The 19,193-nt window shown below is 38.5% G+C and overlaps 2 long non-coding RNA genes across 7 annotated transcripts; both read left to right on the forward strand.

Annotated features, from left to right (window-relative positions):
• The first annotated feature begins 2,537 nt into the window (after positions 1-2,537).
• LOC119661060 lies at positions 2,538-9,807 on the forward strand. Of its 2 annotated transcripts, XR_005250516.1 has the most exons (5): positions 2,538-2,936; positions 3,179-3,265; positions 6,173-6,449; positions 6,692-6,778; positions 9,679-9,807. It is a non-coding gene; the product is annotated as an uncharacterized LOC119661060 (long non-coding RNA). The 2 variants fall into 2 exon arrangements; XR_005250515.1 differs by lacking the exon at positions 9,679-9,807 and having other exon boundaries at positions 2,544-2,936; positions 6,692-6,825.
• Positions 9,808-9,909: 102 nt separating this feature from the next.
• On the forward strand, positions 9,910-19,181 carry LOC119661077. 5 transcript variants are annotated; one of them, XR_005250521.1, is made up of 6 exons: positions 9,910-9,956; positions 10,199-10,285; positions 12,835-13,111; positions 13,355-16,633; positions 17,504-17,644; positions 17,732-19,181. It is a non-coding gene; the product is annotated as an uncharacterized LOC119661077 (long non-coding RNA). The 5 variants fall into 5 exon arrangements; XR_005250523.1 differs by lacking the exons at positions 9,910-9,956; positions 10,199-10,285 and having other exon boundaries at positions 12,434-13,111; positions 17,732-18,031; positions 18,143-19,181; XR_005250522.1 differs by lacking the exons at positions 9,910-9,956; positions 10,199-10,285 and having other exon boundaries at positions 12,437-13,111; positions 13,355-13,589; positions 16,357-16,633.
• Positions 19,182-19,193: the final 12 nt, after the last annotated feature.

A 19,193-nucleotide genomic window follows, 5' to 3' on the forward strand; every position in this document is an offset into this window, starting at 1 on the left:
TGAACGTTAAGTTCCATTCTTGGCGATTTTGTGCCGCTTACGCATTCCGCCCTTGAGTAGACGACATCTGTGATAGTGGAAAAACCTCAGTGGACGCCTATATACGTATTTCGACTCTGTCCAAGGAGTCTCATCAGTAGGCTTTATTGTGCAACTACCGGGGGTGTTTTAGATTGACCTAATGGCCCTTTTATTGAGAAAAAACCTAATGTGTGGGCCCCTAACTTGTGAATTTGGAAATAATGCAGATCAATTGAGTGGGGACTCAACGTCCCGATAATCAAAGTGAAGTAGAGTAACGTGAAAACTTAATTTTAGAGAGATATTCCTACGTTTCCTATACTTAATTTGAATCTTTCCCTGTTTTCCTAATCTAACTTGAGATACCGAAAAAACCATGCCCACGTACCTTGTCCTCTGTCAACTCAGTTGTTAGTTGTGTATGCTTCATCTTTCGCTTCGTGGATTTGTTTCTTCCCTCGGTGTATCCTTTCCTCAATACGTCCTTCCTATGTGCGAGACCTTCCTCCTGGATTGGTTGCATCATTGGTCCAACGCTGCCTTCCATAGATGAGTAGAGTATTGCCAAGCACCTTGTATATCACTTTTTACCACTACACTTTTTACATAAACAACTGTTCCTCTTGAACTTCCAGTATGAATTGGACCATTCTTCGGCCATTCCTTGTTTTTATACTGCTTGTTCCAGTTTCATATGTTCCGGTTTTTTACCGTTGCTTTCTTTATGTGTATGGTGTTTTATTGATGTGTAAGTGGTGGGCTATTGCATTGGGCAAATGCAGGCTGTACCTTCTACATTACTAAGTTTGGACTTTTGTTGACTTAGCGGACTTGTACGATCCTTATTACCTTCATTATCTGTTCTACTAGCTATTATATCATACCTTCTCTTACCTATGTGCTAATATTGCTATTTTCTTACTGAGTTAGATAAGACAAATGGTCACCTATCCTATTTCCTAGTGAAATAGGAGGCTGACGTGCAGGCACGAGTCAAGGCCGTAGAACGTGTGGATTGTGCTGTTCTCATCAGCTTTTTTCTGACCTAAGGAGGCACTATTTCAGGGGTCTCTCCTCGTAATCAGCTGAGCACTATCCGTTCAACCCCCAGCGACTCAGGTAAGAATCAACTTTTTTTGGGTTGGTCAACAACTTGCATTCTACATTGCAAGCTGTCTTGTCCCGATCGACAATCAACCTATGACCATTTTGTGCAAATATTAACTACATTCTCGTGAAGAGATGTCCACGAACCGCAACTGCTGCCACTCTCTTACAAAGTCCTCCCACTCACAGTACAGGTCCTTGTCGTCTACAAGCACATTTCAGTTACGTTCTGGCTACAGGCTCATTCTGTCGTTTGTTGCTATTTCTATCTGCCGTAAAAGCTGTTATAGCAATCTTTAATATTGAAGCGAAAACGGGTTTTATTCTTGCCTTATATCTGGTTCTTCGTTTTCCACCAGATATACATATTGTTAAGTGTGGTCATAACCATGGGTGACTGAGACTACTCATGTAAACGCAGTTGCTCCTCTCATATGGATATAGAGAGAGCATCCAATCTGGAGACCACAACTACATACTACTTGGAAGCAGACTGATGTCCTCCGACCTCTCACTTCAAGATCGCAGAAAGATAAGACAGGATAGTGTGGAAAAATGAAATACAGTGAGAGTAAAAAAGTAAAAAAGTAAAGTGAGAATGCTCCTCATTGGGCGAGACTTCCCTATGTACTTTATACCTTAAAGTAAGTGAGGGCCTGTTTTTTCGCAATGGGCATCCTTTTATTCGTCGGTTTAGCCAGGCAATCTATGACTAGGTGACGAATACTGAAGTTTGATGTGCTACCACATCTAGCTTCAAGGCGAAAAAATGTGAAAATTAGAGATAGGAGAGAGTAGTATGAAAGGAGAATGCACCTTTATGGGCTGAGATTTCCCCTATGTACCTTGTACTCCAAAGCCAGTGAGGGGCTTGGTCTCTCCAAATTTGGCATTCCTGTGTTCATCGGTTTAGCCAGAGATACCTAAAAGGCACCCCTTTAGCTGGGTGACGAACACCTATCTCTCAATGAGACAGTCATGGGGAATCTGAGTTGCCACCCGAGTGTGGTTCAGCTCACCAGCAGGTCCCACAGTTCAAGCTACAGGCCAGTATATCTTTGCAGCCTGAAGACATCCTACATTGTTTGGGATGTATATTTGGTCTGTGGATGTACATTATATTCCCACTTATTCCCTCCAAGAGTGATTAACAGACGGACTATAACTGACATACCTAAGTCTTGTCTGCTACTTACTATCTCTAGCTATGTTTCCTAATTCATTTTTAATTTTCCTAAAGACTTATCCACAGACTTTGATATTATTCTCTCAATCATTGTTCCATTTTTAATGATTGAGGATTCTTTCCTACTGTATGAATTTATCTTATGGTTCTAACTAGATTCTCTTGTAACTTTTCTTGCTAATTGAATTCAAATCTATCTCTATTGTGTTACTATTAATATCTTCCTTCATTTTTAAACTTCTTATCATGATCTATTCTTCCCTTACTATATGAAGGTGCATTGGAAAGCACATCTACTATGATCTCTTCTGTTTTATATTATCTAATCTATTACTCAAATTCTAGTCTAATCATCATCTGTCTAATTTGTGAAATGGAGATCCCTGCTGTCATCATAAACATTGCCGTAAGTAAATATGCTAATAACTAAATTTAATCCTTTTGTGTATTTCAGATCATCTGCTATGGAATTTTCCGATGTCCAGCACGTTGTGGTTTTTTCCATTGCTGCTCAGGTGTGTATCTATTCAATACTTTATGCCTTGTCGCTGTGTCTCTCCTTTTTCAGGCGCTGCATCATCCTTCTGAAGTCGCGGAGTCCTCCTGCTTGTGTTTACGCCAGGTATGACGTTAATTCATCTAAGTCCTACTTGTTCTAGACCTATTTCCTGTCACAAAAAACTCTATCTTTCCATCATACTCATAATCTCTATGTTGTGCTCGTCTTTCATTCTTTTCCTGATCATTGTTTATATTTACATGCAAGTACTGTCATTTTACCTCTTCCTAACTTTCAAACTAATTTGTGTATCAAATGTTCAATTAGCGATGTTTACTAATGTAGTTATTATTGATTTCTTTTAGGTGAAATATTACAACGGTGGATCAAATTCAAACACGATGTCATACATTTCTCAATCAACAAATCAGATTATGTGAACTGTAATAAAGGTATATATTTTGCGATCAATAAAGAAATTTTCATGTTTACAACTAAACACTTGTCTTGTTACTTATTACTTGCAAATTAATCATTATATTACTATATTGCGTTGTGCGAAAACTTCTTCATTCATGCAGGTCAAGTTTGTATTCTCTTCAGTATCCTAAGTGGTCAATAGTTTGTGTGGAATGACCCTTGACATAAAAGTGATTTACTAGTTAACTAATTAATCTAAAGATTGTTAAGATTTGTGATGCCGCTGAACGTTAAGTTCCATTCTTGGCGATTTTGTGCCGCTTACGCATTCCGCCCTTGAGTAGACGACATCTGTGATAGTGGAAAAACCTCAGTGGACGCCTATATACGTATTTCGACTCTGTCCAAGGAGTCTCATCAGTAGGCTTTATTGTGCAACTACCGGGGGTGTTTTAGATTGACCTAATGGCCCTTTTATTGAGAAAAAACCTAATGTGTGGGCCCCTAACTTGTGAATTTGGAAATAATGCAGATCAATTGAGTGGGGACTCAACGTCCCGATAATCAAAGTGAAGTAGAGTAACGTGAAAACTTAATTTTAGAGAGATATTCCTACGTTTCCTATACTTAATTTGAATCTTTCCCTGTTTTCCTAATCTAACTTGAGATACCGAAAAAACCATGCCCACGTACCTTGTCCTCTGTCAACTCAGTTGTTAGTTGTGTATGCTTCATCTTTCGCTTCGTGGATTGTTTCTTCCCTCGGTGTATCCTTTCCTCAATACGTCCTTCCTATGTGCGAGACCTTCCTCCTGGATTGGTTGCATCATTGGTCCAACGCTGCCTTCCATAGATGAGTAGAGTATTGCCAAGCACCTTGTATATCACTTTTACCACTACACTTTTTACATAAACAACTGTTCCTCTTGAACTTCCAGTATGAATTGGACCATTCTTCGGCCATTCCTTGTTTTTATACTGCTTGTTCCAGTTTCATATGTTCCGGTTTTTTACCGTTGCTTTCTTTATGTGTATGGTGTTTTATTGATGTGTAAGTGGTGGGCTATTGCATTGGGTAAATGCAGGCTGTACTTCTACATTCTAAGTTTGGACTTTTGTTGACTTAGCGGACTTGTACGATCCTTATTACCTTCATAATCTGTTCTACTCGCTATTATATCATACCTTCTCTTACCTATGTGCTAATATTGCTATTTTCTTACTGAGTTAGATAAGACAAATGGTCACCTATCCTATTTCCTAGTGAAATAGGAGGCTGACGTGCAGGCACGAGTCAAGGCCGTAGAACGTGTGGATTGTGCTGTTCTCATCAGCTTTTTTCTGACCTAAGGAGGCACTATTTCAGGGGTCTCTCCTCGTAATCAGCTGAGCACTATCCGTTCAACCCCCAGCGACTCAGGTAAGATCAACTTTTTTTGGGTTGGTCAACAACTTGCATTCTACATTGCAAGCTGTCTTGTCCCGACGACAATCAACCTATGACCATTTTGTGCAAATATTAACTACATTCTCGTGAAGAGATATCCACGAACCGCAACTGCTGCCACTCTCTTACAAAGTCCTCCCACTCACAGTACAGGTCCTTGTCGTCTACAAGCACATTTCAGTTACGTTCTGGCTACAGGCTCATTCTGTCGTTTGTTGCTATTTCTATCTGCCGTAAAAGCTGTTATAGCAATCTTTAATATTGAAGCGGAAAACGGGTTTTATTCTTGCCTTATATCTGGTTCTTCGTTTTCCACCAGATATACATATTGTTAAGTGTGGTCATAACCATGGGTGACTGAGACTACTCATGTAAACGCAGTTGCTCCTCTCATATGGATATAGAGAGAGCATCCAATCTGGAGACCACAACTACATACTACTTGGAAGCAGACTGATGTCCTCCGACCTCTCACTTCAAGATCGCAGAAAGATAAGACAGGATAGTGTGGAAAAATGAAATACAGTGAGAGTAAAAAAGTAAAAAAGTAAAGTGAGAATGCTCCTCATTGGGCGAGACTTCCCTATGTACTTTATACCTTAAAGTAAGTGAGGGCCTGTTTTTTCGCAATGGGCATCCTTTTATTCGTCGGTTTAGCCAGGCAATCTATGACTAGGTGACGAATACTGAAGTTTGATGTGCTACCACATCTAGCTTCAAGGCGAAAAAATGTGAAAAATTAGAGATAGGAGAGAGTAGTATGAAAGGAGAATGCACCTTTATGGGCTGAGATTTCCCCTATGTACCTTGTACTCCAAAGCCAGTGAGGGGCTTGGTCTCTCCAAATTTGGCATTCCTGTGTTCATCGGTTTAGCCAGAGATACCTAAAAGGCACCCCTTTAGCTGGGTGACGAACACCTATCTCTCAATGAGACAGTCATGGGGAATCTGAGTTGCCACCCGAGTGTGGTTCAGCTCACCAGCAGGTCCCACAGTTCAAGCTACAGGCCAGTATATCTTTGCAGCCTGAAGACATCCTACATTGTTTGGGATGTATATTTGGTCTGTGGATGTACATTATATTCCCACTTATTCCCTCCAAGAGTGATTAACAGACGGACTATAACTGACATACCTAAGTCTTGTCTGCTACTTACTATCTCTAGCTATGTTTCCTAATTCATTTTTAATTTTCCTAAAGACTTATCCACAGACTTTGATATTATTCTCTCAATCATTGTTCCATTTTTAATGATTGAGGATTCTTTCCTACTGTATGAATTTATCTTATGGTTCTAACTAGATTCTCTTGTAACTTTTCTTGCTAATTGAATTCAAATCTATCTCTATTGTGTTACTATTAATATCTTCCTTCATTTTTAAACTTCTTATCATGATCTATTCTTCCCTTACTATATGAAGGTGCATTGGAAAGCACATCTACTATGATCTCTTCTGTTTTATATTATCTAATCTATTACTCAAATTCTAGTCTAATCATCATCTGTCTAATTTGTGAAATGGAGATCCCTGCTGTCATCATAAACATTGCCGTAAGTAAATATGCTAATAACTAAATTTAATCCTTTTGTGTATTTCAGATCATCTGCTATGGAATTTTCCGATGTCCAGCACGTTGTGGTTTTTTCCATTGCTGCTCAGGTGTGTATCTATTCAATACTTTATGCCTTGTCGCTGTGTCTCTCCTTTTTCAGGCGCTGCATCATCCTTCTGAAGTCGCGGAGTCCTCCTGCTTGTGTTTACGCCAGGTATGACGTTAATTCATCTAAGTCCTACTTGTTCTAGACCTATTTCCTGTCACAAAAAACTCTATCTTTCCATCATACTCATAATCTCTATGTTGTGCTCGTCTTTCATTCTTTTCCTGATCATTGTTTATATTTACATGCAAGTACTGTCATTTTACCTCTTCCTAACTTTCAAACTAATTTGTGTATCAAATGTTCAATTAGCGATGTTTACTAATGTAGTTATTATTGATTTCTTTTAGGTGAAATATTACAACGGTGGATCAAATTCAAACACGATGTCATACATTTCTCAATCAACAAATCAGATTATGTGAACTGTAATAAAGGTATATATTTTGCGATCAATAAAGAAATTTTCATGTTTACAACTAAACACTTGTCTTGTTACTTATTACTTGCAAATTAATCATTATATTACTATATTGCGTTGTGCGAAAACTTCTTCATTCATGCAGGTCAAGTTTGTATTCTCTTCAGTATCCTAAGTGGTCAATAGTTTGTGTGGAATGACCCTTGACATAAAAGTGATTACTAGTTAACTAATTAATCTAAAGATTGTTAAGATTTGTGATGCCGCTGAACGTTAAGTTCCATTCTTGGCGATTTTGTGCCGCTTACGCATTCCGCCCTTGAGTAGACGACATCTGTGATAGTGGAAAAACCTCAGTGGACGCCTATATACGTATTTCGACTCTGTCCAAGGAGTCTCATCAGTAGGCTTTATTGTGCAACTACCGGGGGTGTTTTAGATTGACCTAATGGCCCTTTTATTGAGAAAAAACCTAATGTGTGGGCCCCTAACTTGTGAATTTGGAAATAATGCAGATCAATTGAGTGGGGACTCAACGTCCCGATAATCAAAGTAAGTAGAGTAACGTGAAAACTTCATTTTAGAGAGATATTCCTACGTTTCCTATACTTAATTTGAATCTTTCCCTGTTTTCCTAATCTAACTTGAGATACCAAAAAACCATGCCCACGTACCTTGTCCTCTGTCAACTCAGTTTTTAATTGTGTACGCTTCATCTTTCGCTTCGTGGTTTGTTGCTTCCCTCGGTGTATCTTTTCCTCAATACGTCCTTCCTATGTGCGAGAACCTTCCTCTGGATTGGTTGCATCATTGGTCCAACGCTGCCTTCCATAGATAAGTAGAGTATTGCCAAGCACCTTGTATATCACTTTACCACTACACTTTTACATAACAACTGTTCCTCTTGAACTTCCAGTATGAATTGGACCATTCTTCGGCCATTCCTTGTTTTTATACTGCTTGTTCCAGTTTCATATGTTCCGGTTTTTTACCGTTGCTTTCTTATGTGTAGGTGTTTTATTGATGTGTAAGTGGTGGGCTATTGCATTGGGCAAATGCAGGCTGTACCTCTACATTCTAAGTTTGGACTTTTGTTGACTAGCGGACTTGTACGATCCTTATTACCTTCATTAATCTGTTCTACTAGCTATTATATCATACCTTCTCTTACCTATGTGCTAATATTGCTATTTTCTTACTGAGTTAGATAAGACAATGGTCACCTATCCTATTTCCTAGTGAAATAGGAGGCTGACGTGCAGGCACGAGTCAAGGCCGTAGAACGTGTGGATTGTGCTGTTCTCATCAGCTTTTTTCTGACCTAAGGAGGCACTATTTCAGGGGTCTCTCCTCGTAATCAGCTGAGCACTATCCGTTCAACCCCCAGCGACTCAGGTAAGATCAACTTTTTTTTGGGTTGGTCAACAACTTGCATTCTACATTGCAAGCTGTCTTGTCCCGTACGACAATCAACCTATGACCATTTTGTGCAAATATTAACTACATATCTCGTGAAGAGATATCCACGAACCGCAACTGCTGCCACTCTCTTACAAGTCCTCCCACTCACAGTACAGGTCCTTGTCGTCTACAAGCACATTTCAGTTACGTTCTGGCTACAGGCTCATTCTGTCGTTTGTTGCTATTTCTATCTGCCGTAAAGCTGTTATAGCAATCTTTAATATTGAAGCGGAAAACGGGTTTTATTCTTGCCTATATCTGGTTCTTCGTTTTCCACCAGATATACATATTGTTAAGTGTGGTCATAACCATGGGTGACTGAGACTACTCATGTAAACGCAGTTGCTCCTCTCATATGGATATAGAGAGAGCATCCAATCTGGAGACCCACAACTACATACTACTTGGAAGCAGACTGATGTCCTCCGACCTCTCACTTCAAGATCGCAGAAAGATAAGACAGGATAGTGTGGAAAAATGAAATACAGTGAGAGTAAAAAAGTTAAAAAAGTAAAGTGAGAATGCTCCTCATTGGGCGAGACTTCCCTATGTACTTTATACCTTAAAGTAAGTGAGGGCCTGTTTTGTTCGCAATGGGCATCCTTTTATTCGTCGGTTTAGCCAGGCAATCTATGACTAGGTGACGAATACTGAAGTTTGATGTGCTACCACATCTAGCTTCAAGGCGAAAAAAATGTGAAAAATTAGAGATAGGAGAGAGTAGTATGAAAGGAGAATGCACCTTTATGGGCTGAGATTTCCCCTATGTACCTTGTACTCCAAAGCCAGTGAGGGGCTTGGTCTCTCCAAATTTGGCATTCCTGTGTTCATCGGTTTAGCCAGAGATACCTAAAAGGCACCCTTTAGCTGGGTGACGAACACCTATCTCTCAATGAGACAGTCATGGGGAATCTGAGTTGCCACCCGAGTGTGGTTCAGCTCACCAGCAGGTCCCACAGTTCAAGCTACAGGCCAGTATATCTTTGCAGCCTGAAGACATCCTACATTGTTTGGGATGTATATTTGGTCTGTGGATGTACATTATATTCCCACTTATTCCCTCCAAGAGTGATTAACAGACGGACTATAACTGAACATACCTAAGTCTTGTCTGCTACTTACTATCTCTAGCTATGTTTCCTAATTCATTTTAATTTTCCTAAAGACTTATCCACAGACTTTGATATTATTCTCTCAATCATTGTTCCATTTTTAATGATTGAGGATTCTTTCCTACTGTATGAATTTATCTTATGGTTCTAACTAGATTCTCTTGTAACTTTTCTTGCTAATTGAATTCAAATCTATCTCTATTGTGTTATCTATTAATATCTTCCTTCATTTTTAAACTTCTTATCATGATCTATTCTTCCTTACTATATGAAGGTGCATTGGAAAGCACATCTACTATGATCTCTTCTGTTTTATATTATCTATCTATTACTCAAATTCTAGTCTAATCATCATCTGTCTAATTTGTGAAATGGAGATCCCTGCTGTCATCATAAACATTGCCGTAAGTAAATATGCTAATAACTAAATTTAATCCTTTTGTGTATTTCAGATCATCTGCTATGGAATTTTCCGATGTCTCCAGCACGTTGTGGTTTTTCCATTGCTGCTCAGGTGTGTATCTATTCAATACTTTATGCCTTGCGCTGTGTCTCTCCTTTTTCAGGCGCTGCAATCATCCTTCTGAAGTCGCGGAGTCCTCCTGCTTGTGTTTACGCCAGGTATGGACGTTAATCATCTAAGTCCTACTTGTTCTAGACCTATTTCCTGTCACAAAAAACTCTATCTTTCCATCATACTCATAATCTCTATGTTGTGCTCGTCTTTCATTCTTTTCCTGATCATTGTTTATATTTACATGCAAGTACTGTCCATTTTACCTCTTCCTAACTTTCAAACTAATTTGTGTATCAAATGTTCAATAGCGATGTTTACTAATGTAGTTATTATTGATTTCTTTTAGGTGAAATATTACAACGGTGGATCAAATTCAAACACGATGTCATACATTTCTCAATCAACAAATCAGATTATGTGAACTGTAATAAAGGTATATATTTTGCGATCAATAAAGAAATTTTCATGTTTACAACTAAACACTTGTCTTGTTACTTATTACTTGCAAATAATCATTAATATTACTATATTGCGTTTGTGCGAAAACTTCTTCATTCATGCAGGTCAAGTTTGTATTCTCTTCAGTATCCTAAGTGGTCAATAGTTTGTGTGGAATGACCCTTGACATAAAAGTGATTTACTAGTTAACTAATTAATCTAAAGATTGTTAAGATTTGTGATGCCGCTGAACGTTAAGTTCCATTCTTGGCGATTTTGTGCCGCTTACGCATTCCGCCCTTGAGGTAGACGACATCTGTGATAGTGGAAAAACCTCAGTGGACGCCTATATACGTATTTCGACTCTGTCCAAGGAGTCTCATCAGTAGGCTTTATTGTGCAACTACCGGGGGTGTTTTTAGATTGACCTAATGGCCCTTTTTTTGAGAAAAACCTAATGTGTGGGCCCCTAACTTATGACTTTGGAAATAATGCAGATCAATTGAGTGGGGACTCAACATCCCGATAATCAAAGTAAAGTAGAGTAAGGTGAAAAAATTTTATTTTAGAGAGATATTCCTACGTTTCCTATACTTAATTTGAATCTTTCCCTGTTTTCCTAATCTAACTTGAGATACCAAAAAAACACACATGCCCACGTACCTTGTCCTCTGTCAACACAGTTTTAATTGTGTACGCTCCATCTTTCGCTTCGTGGTTTGTTGCTTCCCTCGGTGTATCTTTTCCTCAATACGTCCTTCCTATGTGCAAGAACTTCCTTCTGGATTGGTTGCATCATTTGTCCAACACTGCCTTTCATAGATAAGTAGAGTATTGCCAAACACCTTTTCACCACTACACTTTTTACATAATCAACTGTTCACCTTGAACTTCCAGTATGAATTGGACCATTCTTCGGTCATTCCTTGTTTTTATACTGCTTGTTCCAGTTTCATATGTTCCGGTTTTTTACCGTTGCTTTTTTTTTTTTTTTTTTTTTTTTTTTTTTTTTTTTTTTTTTTTTTTTTTTTTTTTTTTTTTTTGGGTTGGTCAACAACTTGCATTCTACATTGCAGGCTGTCTTGTCCCGTCGACAATCAACCTATGACCATTTGTGAAACTATTAGCTGCATACTCGTGAAGAGATATCCACGAACCTCACTGCTGCCACTCTCTTACAAAGTCCTCCCACTCACAGTACAGGTCCTTGTCGTCTACAAGCACATTTCAGTTGCGTTCTGGCTACAGGCTCATTCTGTCGTTTAATGCTATTTCTATCTACCGTAAAAGGCTGTTTTAGCAATCTTAATATTGAGTGACAACGGGTTTTATTCTTGCCTTATATGTGGTTCTTCGTTTTCCACCAGATATACATATTGTTAAGTGTGGTCGTAACCATGGGTGACTGAGACTACTCATGTAAACGTAGTTGCCCCTCTCATATGATATGGAGAGAGCATCCAATATGGAGACCACAACTACATACTACTTGGAAGCAGACTGATGTCCTCCGACCTCTCACTTCAAGATCGCAGAAAGATAAGACAGGATAGTGTGGAAAATGAAATACAGTGAGAGTAAAAAAGTAAAAAAGTAAAGTGAGAATGCTCCTCATTGGGCGAGACTTCCCTATGTACTTTATACCTTAAAGTAAGTGAGGGCCTGTTTGTTTCGCAAGGGCATCCTTTTATTCGTCGGTTTAGCCAGGCAATCTATGACTATGGTGACGAATTACTGAAGTTCGATGTGCTACCACATCTAGCTTCAAGGCGAAAAAAATGTGAAAATTAGAGATAGGAGAGAGTAGTAATGAAAGGAGAATGCACCTTTATGGGGCTGAGATTTCCCCTATGTACCTTGTACTCCAAAGCCAGTGAGGGGCTTGGTCTCTCCAAATTGGCATTCCTGTGTTCATCGGTTTCAGCAGAGGAATACCTAAAAGGCACCCCTTTAGCTGGGTGACGAACACCTATCTCTCAATGAGACAGTCATGGGGGAATCTGAGTTGCCACCTGAGTGTGGTTCAGCTCACCAGCAGGTCCCACAGTTCAAGCTGCAGGCCAGTATATCTTTACAGCCTGAAGACATCCTACATTGTTTGGGATGTATATTTGGTCTGTGGATGTACATTATATTCCCCACTTATTCCCTCCAAGAGTGTTTAACAGACGGACTATAACTGACATACCTAAATCTTATCCGTTGCTTACTATCTCTAGCTATGTTTCCTAATTCATTCTAATTTTCCTAACGTCTTATCCACAGATTTTGATATTATTCTCTCAATCATTGTTCTATTTTTAATGATTGAGGATTCTTTCCTACTGTATGAATTTATCTTATGGTTCTAACTAGATTCTCTTGTAACTTTTCTTACTAATTGAATTTAAATCTATTTCTATTGTGTACCTATTAATATCTTCCTTCATTTTTAAACTTCTTATCATGATCTATTCTTCCCTTGATATATGAAGGTGCATTGGAAAGCACATCTCTTATGATCTCTTCTGTTTTATATTATCTAATCTATTACTCAAATTCTAGTCTAATCATCATCTGTCTAATCTGTAAAATGGAGATTCCTGCTGTCATCATAAACATTGCCGTAAGTAAATATGCTAATAACTAAATTTAATCCTTTGGTGTATTTCAGATCATCTGCTATGGAATTTTCCGATGTCCGGCACGTTGTGGTTTTTTCCATTGCTGATCAGGTACGTATCTATTCAATACTTTATGCCTTGTTTCTGTGTCTCTCTTCTTTCAGGCGCTGCATCATCCTTCTGGAGTCGTGGAGTCCTCCTGCTTGTCCTTACGCCAGGTATGAAGTTAATTCATCTAAGTCCTACTTGTTCTAGATCTAATTCCTGTCATGAAAAACTCTATCTTTCAATCATACTTATAATCCCTATGTTGTGCTCTTCTTTCATTCTTTTACCTGATCATTGTTTATATTTACATGCAAGTACTGTCATTTTACCTCTTCCTAACCTTCAAAATTATTTGTGTATCAAATGTACAATTAGCGATGTTTACTAATGTAATTATTAATGATTTCTTTTAGGTGAAATACTACAACGGTGGACCGGACTTCAACTTCAATGGCATGCATCTAGTAATGTATAATGCTTATAATTATGTGAACTGTAAAGAAGGTATTTATTTTTGTTTTTGTGATCAATAAAGAATTCTTCGTGTTTACAACTACCCACTTGTTTTGTTACTTGTTACTTACAAATTCATCATTATAACTGTGTTGTGTTGTGCTGAGCGAAAAATTCTTCATTCATGCTGGTCAAGTATGTATTCTCTTAAGTATCCTAAGTGGTCAATAGTATGTGTGGAATGACCCTTGACATAAACGTGATTTTACTAGTTGACTAATTAATCTAAAGATTGTTAAGATTTTGTGTTGTCGCTGAACGTTAAGTTCTACTCTTGGCGATTTCTTGCCGCTTCCGCAGTTCGCCCTTGAACAAACGACATCTGTGATAGTGGAAAAACCTCAGTGGACGCCTATATACGTATTTCGACTCTGTCCAAGGAGTCTCATCAGTAGGCTTTATTGTGCAACTACCGGGGGTGTTTTTGATTGACCTAATGGCCCTTTTTTGAGAAAAACCTAATGTGTGGGCCCCTAACTTATGACTTTGGAAATAATGCAGATCAATTGAGTGGGGACTCAACATCCCGATAATCAAAGTAAAGTAGAGTAAGGTGAAAAAATTTTATTTTAGAGAGATATTCCTACGTTTCCTATACTTAATTTGAATCTTTCCCTGTTTTCCTAATCTAACTTGAGATACCAAAAAAACACACATGCCCACGTACCTTGTCCTCTGTCAACACAGTTTTAATTGTGTACGCTCCATCTTTCGCTTCGTGGTTTGTTGCTTCCCTCGGTGTATCTTTTCCTCAATACGTCCTTCCTATGTGCAAGAACTTCCTTCTGGATTGGTTGCATCATTTGTCCAACACTGCCTTTCATAGATAAGTAGAGTATTGCCAAACACCTTTTCACCACTACACTTTTTACATAATCAACTGTTCACCTTGAACTTCCAGTATGAATTGGACCATTCTTCGGTCATTCCTTGTTTTTATACTGCTTGTTCCAGTTTCATATGTTCCGGTTTTTTACCGTTGCTTTCTTTATGTGTATGGTGTTTTTATTGATGTGTAAGTGTTGGGCTCTTGCATTGGGCAAATGCAGGCTGTACCTCTACATTCCAAGTTTGGACTTTTGTTGACTAAGCGGACTTGTACGATCCTTATTACTTCATTATCTGTTCTCCTAGCTATTATATCATACCTTCTCTTACCTATGTGCTAATATTGCTATTTTCGTACTGAGTTAGATAAGACAAATGGTCACCTATCCTATTTCCTAGTGAAAAAGGAGGCTGACGTGCAGGCACGAGTCAAGGCCGTAGAACGTGTGGATTGTGCTGTTCTCATCAGCTTTTTTCTGACCTAAGGAGGCACTATTTCAGGGGTCTCTCCTCGTAATCAGCTGAGCACTATCCGTTCAACCCCCAGCGACTCAGGTAAGAACAACTTTTTTTTTGGGTTGGTCAACAACTTGCATTCTACATTGCAAGCTGTCTTGTCCCGTCGACAATCAACCTATGACCATTTTGTGAAAATATTAACTACATACTCGTGAAGAGATATCCACGAACCGCAACTGCTGCCACTCTCTTACAAGGTCCACCCACTCACAGTACAGGTCCTTGTCGTCTACAAGCACATTTCAGTTACGTCCTGGCTACAAGCTCATTCTGTCATTTTTTGCTATTTCTATCTGCCGTAAAGGCTGTTATAGCAATCTTTAATATTGACGTGGACTGGGCTCTATTATTGCCTTATATCTGGTTCTTCATTTTCCACCAGATATACCTATTGTTAAATGTGGTCGTACCCTGGGTGACTGAGACTACTCATGTAAATACAGTTACCCCCTCATATGGATATAGAGAGAGCATCCAATATGGAGAACGCAACTACATTCTACTTGGAAGCAGACCGATGTCCTCCGACCTCTCACTTCAAGATCACAAAAGATAAGACAGGATAGTGTGGAAAAATTGAAATATGGTGAGAGTAAAAAGGTAAAAAATTATTAAAGTGAGAATGCTCCTCATTGGGCGAGACTTCCCTATGTACTTTATACCTTAAAGTAAGTGAGGGCCTGTTTGTTCGCAATGGGCATCCTTTTATTCGTCGGTTTAGCCAGGCAATCTATGACTAGGTGACGAATACTGAAGTTTGATGTGCTACCACATCTAGCTTCAAGGCGAAAAAATGTGAAAATTAGAGATAGGAGAGAGTAGTATGAAAGGAGAATGCACCTTTATGGGCTGAGATTTCCCCTATGTACCTTGTACTCCAAAGCCAGTGAGGGGCTTGGTCTCTCCAAATTTGGCATTCCTGTGTTCATCGGTTTAGCCAGAAAATACCTAAAAGGCACCCCTTTAGCTGGGTGACGAACACCTATCTCTCAATGAGACAGTCATGGGGAATCTGAGTTGCCACCCGAGTGTGGTTCAGCTCACCAGCAGGTCCCACAGTTCAAGCTGCAGGCCAGTATATCTTTGCAGCCTGAAGACATCCTACATTGTTTGGGATGTATATTTGGTCTGTGGATGTACATTATATTCCCACTTATTCCCTCCAAGAGTGTTTAACAGACGGACTATAACTGACATACCTAAATCTTATCCGTTGCTTACTATCTCTAGCTATGTTTCCTAATTCATTCTAATTTTCCTAACGTCTTATCCACAGATTTTGATATTATTCTCTCAATCATTGTTCTATTTTTAATGATTGAGGATTCTTTCCTACTGTATGAATTTATCTTATGGTTCTAACTAGATTCTCTTGTAACTTTTCTTACTAATTGAATTTAAATCTATTTCTATTGTGTACCTATTAATATCTTCCTTCATTTTTAAACTTCTTATCATGATCTATTCTTCCCTTGATATATGAAGGTGCATTGGAAAGCACATCTCTTATGATCTCTTCTGTTTTATATTATCTAATCTATTACTCAAATTCTAGTCTAATCATCATCTGTCTAATCTGTAAAATGGAGATTCCTGCTGTCATCATAAACATTGCCGTAAGTAAATATGCTAATAACTAAATTTAATCCTTTGGTGTATTTCAGATCATCTGCTATGGAATTTTCCGATGTCCGGCACGTTGTGGTTTTTTCCATTGCTGATCAGGTACGTATCTATTCAATACTTTATGCCTTGTTTCTGTGTCTCTCTTCTTTCAGGCGCTGCATCATCCTTCTGGAGTCGTGGAGTCCTCCTGCTTGTCCTTACGCCAGGTATGAAGTTAATTCATCTAAGTCCTACTTGTTCTAGATCTAATTCCTGTCATGAAAAACTCTATCTTTCAATCATACTTATAATCCCTATGTTGTGCTCTTCTTTCATTCTTTTACCTGATCATTGTTTATATTTACATGCAAGTACTGTCATTTTACCTCTTCCTAACCTTCAAAATTATTTGTGTATCAAATGTACAATTCTTGGCACAAGATTTTCTGGTACCAGCAGGTTTCCTAGAGTCTCCTCTTAATTCCTCCTTTCTTCCATAAATCTTGGACGGGGTTCTCTGGGATTTCAGAGCAATTTTGATAGTTGGATGAAGTATTCAGTTTAAACCTCCTACTGGCGATATCCTCCATTCCCCGTGAGAAACTGGGTAAGATTAAAATTGATCTCACTGTAGCATCGTGGTGACGAGAGCTAGCTGGCCCCATATTAGATAGACGTTTTGCGGTTATAATTTTTGGGTATCGAGCCCCTAATATTTTTTTGAAAAACTAGTTTCTTAAACACTTATACTCCAATTGAAACACCCCAGAAAAATACTCTCAACAATTCTAGGAAATTTGAACAGTGTTTCGTGAGTTGCGGCAAACTATCTAGAGCGCAAACGGGAATATGATGACGAATTGACACTGACACGGTATGAAAGTCATCTCTTATATCCTAGGAAGTAATTTCTGATAGGGAATTGGAAATTTCCGAATTATTATAGAACCAGCAGTTGACTTTGGCAAACTTTTCTCATTTTTCTCATATCCATAACTTTTGACCAAGATTAGGTTACTAACGTAAATCACGGTATTTTACCTTTATCAGTTATTGTGATAATTCAGCTTAAACCTACAAAATGTGTATATTTTCAGCTCTATCTAATCCAAAATGGAAAACGTGTCAAGAAGAAGAAAACCAGCAATGGAAAATCAAACGACCCAACAAATCCCATATGGAATGAGGCATTCAACTTCAGTGTACCTACATCTGCTGTAAACTCAACAGGAATTGAGGTAATTTACTCGTAATTTGATAAAAGATTGCCCTCGTAAACTAGTCGCATTTCCAAAAAAAAAATGTAATTTTGAATCACTTTCCAGATTTACGTTGTATCGACCGGAGGTGAAGCCAATGCAATCGGCAGTTGCGGTCTCGGCCTACAAGAGCATGGCCCCGGAAAGCAGCACTGGCAGGATATGATCCACAACGCACGGAAACCCACAGCCATGTGGCACTATCTCAGATAAGTTGCAAATTCCACCAAGGACTACATAGAAACGTAAGACATAAGGAATCAAGCCAGAGCAACCCGAAGGGAATTAGTTATTCGTGTATTGACCAGATAGACCAAAGTGACGGAGCAAAATCGACCACAGGGATCCTGCGGACTTAGGGAAAATGTAGGTTATTTTGAGTAATGCGTGTAGCGGTAGTTAGTTAGGCAGGCAGAGATTTGCAACTGATTAAGTGTCCATTACCAGAAATTATGCTGTTTAAAATGTGCTTTTCAGCCCGAAATATTCCATTCCATTCAACGGAGTCCTGCATGGTTCAAATGTACCTGAAACGTTTTGTAAATTGATTGATGTATTGGAGATTAAATGAATAGTTGAACCTTCCTTTCCCTGTTGTAAAATAGCATTCAGCCTTTCCTGTACGAGGATCCTTAAATGTCCTAAGTAGGTAGGGTGCTGCACCCTTGACTATTTCTGCTTCAAGTAGTTGAGGTTTTTGTTCGATTGAAATTTATACCCTGAGCCACTTGAACGTCATGTTTTTGTTGACAAATTTTTCGCCGCTTTATTTTCTTCTTTTGCAATAAAACGATTTGAGTGGAGGGTCTTGAGTAGCAATTTTCAGAATTAATAGTGTGTTTTGTTGTCATCGCATGGGAATCAATTTCATTCATGGGGTAAAAGTGGAATAATGTCGCAATGGGTTTGGGGACATATGGAAATTATTGGCTTTTTATTATACGATTTTGATTTTTGAGTGGTATTTGCTGGCAATGGCCCTTCAATAATTTCGAAGTATGTATGTATCCTTATAATTAATATTTCAGAAGGAAGAGCTAATTTCGTAGTTTATTTCTATCTGCCAGAAACTGATATAAAATTTTGTTAAGATGAAATTAATTACACCCAATCAATGAAGAATTGAAAAGATCTTGCTCCCTTATTTTAGATGTTTACATTAAGTTTTCTATATTTTCTCCCAAATGTTTGGTTTAAATGGGATAGTAAGGTGTTCATTATACAGAATGATGTAAACACACTTTAAATATTTTGCTTTTCTGCTTTTGCCTTTCCATAAATGTTCTTCTGCCTTTGCAATTTTGAGGCGATACCTTCTACTTTTGACTTAAAGTACTTCCTACCACCAAAATATCGAGCTACAAATGTGCTAGCTAGGAAGGGAGGGGGAAGGGCACCTTTATCCTATCTATAGGAGGCTTCGCCCCTTATCCAACATCTGAATTAAGGATCATCTATTCTCATCTTTAACTATTAGAAAAATTATCCAATTCTACCTCCAAGAGTATCGGGTGACTTTACAAATGAA

This window comes from Hermetia illucens, unplaced genomic scaffold (genome assembly GCF_905115235.1).
Source record: "Hermetia illucens unplaced genomic scaffold, iHerIll2.2.curated.20191125, whole genome shotgun sequence".
NCBI lineage: Eukaryota > Metazoa > Arthropoda > Insecta > Diptera > Stratiomyidae > Hermetia > Hermetia illucens.